The sequence below is a fragment of the Arachis ipaensis genome, chromosome B07, assembly GCF_000816755.2.
Source record: "Arachis ipaensis cultivar K30076 chromosome B07, Araip1.1, whole genome shotgun sequence".
NCBI lineage: Eukaryota > Viridiplantae > Streptophyta > Magnoliopsida > Fabales > Fabaceae > Arachis > Arachis ipaensis.
In genome coordinates this window covers 14,259,362-14,264,461 of record NC_029791.2, presented here as the reverse complement: position 1 = coordinate 14,264,461, position 5,100 = coordinate 14,259,362, and the positions used below count along the sequence as shown (strand labels likewise).

The 5,100-nt window shown below is 43.0% G+C and overlaps 1 long non-coding RNA gene across 1 annotated transcript; it reads right to left on the bottom strand.

The window, feature by feature from the left end:
* LOC110264873 lies at positions 2,727–3,396 on the bottom strand. Its single transcript, XR_002351166.1, has 2 exons — positions 3,053–3,396; positions 2,727–2,973 (listed from the first exon to the last, which is right to left on the bottom strand). It is a non-coding gene; the product is annotated as an uncharacterized LOC110264873 (long non-coding RNA).

The window sequence follows — 5,100 nt, the reverse complement described above, 5'->3', positions numbered from 1 at the left end:
TCCCTGGTCTACCAACGTGCGGTGGAGATTAGCGTTGGCTAATATGATAGTGATGACCATGGGATCGTCATGTCCTGAGACGATGCCAGCTGCGTCTTCTTTGGTGAAGGTGATCGTGGGGAGTTCGGGCGCTCCTTCTCTTCCTTCGACATGGTATACTTCCTTCAGATGTCTTTTGTTCAGTTCGTTCGACCTCTTCGCCCCTTCTTCTTTTTCTTGGCTCATATGATTTGTTGGCTAAGTACCGATCTAGTCTCCCCTCTCTTACCAAATTTTCTATGATATTCTTCAAATCGAAGCATTCATTGGTGGAATGTCCGTATATTCGATGTATTCACAGTATTCTGTCCGATTCGCTCCTCCTTTCTTGCTTTTGAGTGGGCGAGGTGGGGGTATCTTTTTAGTGTGGCATACTTCTCGATAAACATCCACAAGAGACACCCGGTGAGGGGTGTAATTGTGGTATTTTTTGATCTTCTCCCTGTGCTGATCTTCTTTTTTCTTGGCCTCTTTATCTTTATAGGAGAATCCGGATTTTGAGGTCTCTCCTAGTCGGGAGTTTTCCTCTATGTTGATGTACTTTTCTGCTCGTTCTTGTACTTCATTTAGAGATGTAGGATGTTTTTTCGATATGAAGTGACTAAAAGGTCCCTCTCGTAGGCCATTGATGAGGCCCATAATGGCTGCTTCTGTTGGTAGATTTTGTATGTCCAAACACGCCATGTTGAATCTTTCCATGTAACTATGAAGACTCTCCCGATCTCCTTGCTTGATCCCTAATAGACTTGGGGCCTGTTTAGTTTTGTCCTTTTGGATGGAAAATCTGGCTAGAAACTTTTTGGCTAAGTCGTCAAAGCTTGAGATGGACCTGGGGGCAGGTTGTCAAACCATTTAATCGGTGTCTTTGTTAGAGTAGTTGGGAAGGAGTTGCACCGAGTTGCGTCTGAGGTGCCGGTGAGATACATTCTACTTCGGAAGTTGTTGAGATGATGGCGGGAATCTGTCATGCCATCGTATAGAGTCATGTCGGGTGGTTTAAAGTCTTTTGGGATTTTGGCCTTCATGATATCTTTGGTGAACGGGTCTTGGTTTTTGCGGGAGCTATCTTCGTGGCTGGATCGGGTAGTTTTAGTTTTGAGATCGGCTTCGATCTTTAGGAGCTTGTCCTCCAATTCGCGACGTCGCCTAGCTTCTCTTCGTAAGTCTCTCTCTGCTTCCCGCTAATACTCGACCGCCGTTTCCAGTTGTTTTAGGCGATCCTGAAGTGCCTCCATGGCTCCCGTGCTTGGGGAGTTCTTGTCTTTGTTAAGTTGAGAAGTATCATCTATTGTAACCTTTGCGTTCTTATGTGGCATTCTGTTCTCTAAATCAGAATTGTGGTCATTGTCCAGGTTGTCCGCCATGATGATGGGATGACTTCCAGGTTCTCCAGCAACGGCGCCAATGTTCCGAGGGTTACCTGAAACTGTAGGTCGATCTCGGACGAGATCTTCTGTGCTGGTCGGAGATGACGTGTCCGGCTTGTGGGTGGTGACTAGAGCTGTCGTGTCTGACTTGCTGGACTGGTTGGCTACTGATCCTTTTTCACCGGAGGGTGGTGGTACCTGCAAGGGACTCCGATGCTTAAGTTAGCAAGGGTATTAAGCAGGTTTTTAGTAGAATTAGAGTATGAGTTATACCTGGGTGCTCCAGTGTATTTATAATGGTGAGGAGTAACCTTTCGGGAGATAAGATAGTTATCTTATCTTATCTTTATCTTTGAATGAAGTCATCTTTCCTTCAAGGGAACCGCCTTTATCTCTATAGGCTTGGGCTGCCTTTGGATTTGGGTCGTGTTCCTCTGTTTAGGCCCTTTTTTTGGGCTTTTTCTGGTGATTTGGCCGAGCTCTTTGAGAAGAGGTCGGATAGTCCTGCCCTGAAGAGGTCGGTCGACTTGTCGCCAAACAACCCGAGTCGGACGACTCGACCCAGGGTATGAACACTAACCATTGGACTGTCCCTCTGTCGTGCATTTCCAACTCAAGTTATTCACAAAAATAATCATAATTCACATCCAACACCCTCACTAGTATATATTCACAGGGGTGAGCTTATCCGGAACTTTCACAGTGTCCGGTCACACTTACGACATAGGGTCAGCAGAGTATTGAGTCTCAACCTGGAGCACGTGGTAGCTAGCCACTGCTTCTACCCAGAGAAACTCGTATCTCAGATAATTGGAAGTGCAACCATCACTTTATCAGCTCAAAATCATCCATATTCATACTCAGCCATTCGGCTCATAACATATTCCATAATCAGCCATAATTCATTCTCATATACAGCCATCCTGGCTCATAAATATTTTCTTGATAAATCAAATAATATAATTTCTCAAATCCAAACATTTCTAAATAACTTTTCAAACAAAGTCTAGGATTTTTATAGAAATTTTGGCAGCACCTCCCCTAAAACTTAGACTTTGCCACCCGGTTCGGGTCCCAACTAAACCGTTCCACAATCCTTTTCAACGGTCCAAAAATCCAAAATTAGTTCAAAAGCAAGATAAATCCAACAGTCATCTCATTTTCATATCTCAGAAAAACCGTTTCAAAATCAAATCATTATCAACCGATTAAACTCATTTCCAAAACTTTAAAGAAATAGTTCAGCAACAATTCCATTTATCAAAACCAAACAATAATCTAATCAAAACATATAATCATATTCATCCAAAGTAGCCAAACAATACATAAGACTGGTACAATCACTAAAAGTATATAATTCTCACACTAGTATCTATTTATAACAATTCCAGATAAGAAATAGCTTTTTAGAAAAGCCCCTACCTCAATACGCAAAATCATAGCCCAAACGCCTCACAGAGTTATTTTGTCTCAACCCGAAATCACTGGCAATCAAAACCTTGGCTCTGCTTGCTCTCTCAAAAGCAGAAACAGCTACAAACGGCACAAGCAAATCGGATTCTAACTCCTAAAATCATTAACATCACAAATACTTTACTACATGGAATAGAACACTAATGCAGGACTTTTGAAACAGAAATACTCACTGAATTAACAAAACGAAGCAGCCGCAACTCTAAATTGACCCGGCAGCGGCTCCATCAATAATCTCAAGCGACAGCGGCGATGTAAAACCTTGATGACGGCGACTGTAACAACCACGCAGTGTCAAAAACCTTTCCAGAATTATGGAAGAACAGAAATCAAACTTAAAACCCTTATCGGCAGTGCTTTTTCCGGCGACGGCAGTGGCATCGCAGTAGCTTCAAACAACAAGCAATGGCAGTGGAGGACATCAGCGACAGTGAGAGGCAGTGGAGGATCTGCGACGGTGGAGGTGCGGCCGCACGGGCGGAAACCCCTCCCGTCGATCTCTCTCTCTCTCCTCAAGCTTCCCTCTGTTCAGATCTTGCCGACAGTGGCCATAGGAGCTCGGCACCGTCATAGGAGCTCGACGGCAGTGACAACACGCGACGACACAGCTTCGTGCAGTGGGTCGCGGTCCTCGGGTCACTGGCCGCGTCTTCCTCCCTCAGAGTCGCGCGGCCTCTGTCCGGCAGTGGGCTGAATGGGGACGACACGGGCTCCACAGGACAGCGACGCTCCTTCTCGCACGGTTCTGGTGGCAGCTCATGGATGGACTGAACGGTGGCAGTGCAAGGGCTGCTGCGGCAGCGCGGCCTTCTCTTCCTTCTCCTTCTTCGGCTCTCACCGATCTCATACCTCCTTGTCAGCAGCGGCAGCGACGGTGGCAGTGACGCCCACTGCGCCGCCTTCCCTCCTCCTCCCTCACTCTCTTTTCCGTGGTACCCCCTTCCCTCTACCCCCTTTCTTTCTTCGTGTCTTTCTTTCACTTTGCAGTTGCTGCTGCTATATTGTTAGGGTGCGTTGCATCAAAAGGGAGGGTGAAAGGGAACCGGGTAGGATGCAGCTACTGGGTTTGGGGAACGGGTCACTAGGTTAGGTTTTTTCCAATTTGAGAATTAGGGTTTAGGTAAAAATTAGGTTTAAGGGTAGTTTTGTAATTTCAAATAAAATTAGGGATCATATAGTAATTAGAAATAAATTTTAATCAAACAACAATAATGTATAAAAATACTACTTGTTCATCAATTTTACAAATTATTTTCAATAAAATGCTCAAATCCAATAATTAGAGATAATATAATTAATTTCTTTATTTTCCAAAACAGCAGTATTAATATTTTAAAATATTAATTATTTAGTCCAAATCATATAAAATTCTTATTATTTAAGCCTTCCTCCCTTCTCACGCGCATGCCCTCCCGTCAGACTCTTCCTCTCTCGCCTCAGTTCCGATCTGTGACAGAGGCGACCTCGCGAACAGCAGCGGTGACCTCAACTGGGCAGGGCGTGGCGGCAGAACGGCTCCCCACGTGTAGCTCTCGGTGGTGGCGGCAAAACCCAGTGGCGCCGGCAGACAGCCCCTTTCCTCCCTTCTCTCTTCCGTTCTCCCGATTTCTGCCTTCCCTTTCTTTCTCTTCGTTGGTTTCTCAAAGAACAGTGTGTGTGTGTGTGTGTGTGTTTCGCATAGGGCTGCGCAGAAGGAGGATGAAGGAAAGCCTGGAGGCTGCGCAGCGTGAAGGAGGTTGGTTTCAGGGAATGGGTGTATCAAAATTAGGGTTAGGGTTACTTTTGTAATTTCAAATAAAAGTAGGGGTAATATAGTAATTGAAACTCAATTAAATTCAACACTAATTATATATAGAAAATACTATTTGTTCATCACTTTCACAAATTATTTTCAATAAAATGTCCAAATCAAATAATTAGAAATAGTATAATTAATTTCTCTATTTTCCAAAATAATTGTATTAATATTTAAAAAATTAATTATTTAATCCAAATCATATAGAAATCCTTATTATTTTACAACTACCAACTTTATAATTTAAATATAGAAAATAATCCAATAATTATAAAATTGGATAATAATCTTAATTTAATTAAAATTTAATTAATCAAAACTTGCTTTAATTATCCTTAGTAAAATAATTTCTGAAATTAAGACTATAAGTAACTATATGATTTGAAACTTGATCATAATAAGACTTTTCAAAAGTTCTGGGTCTTA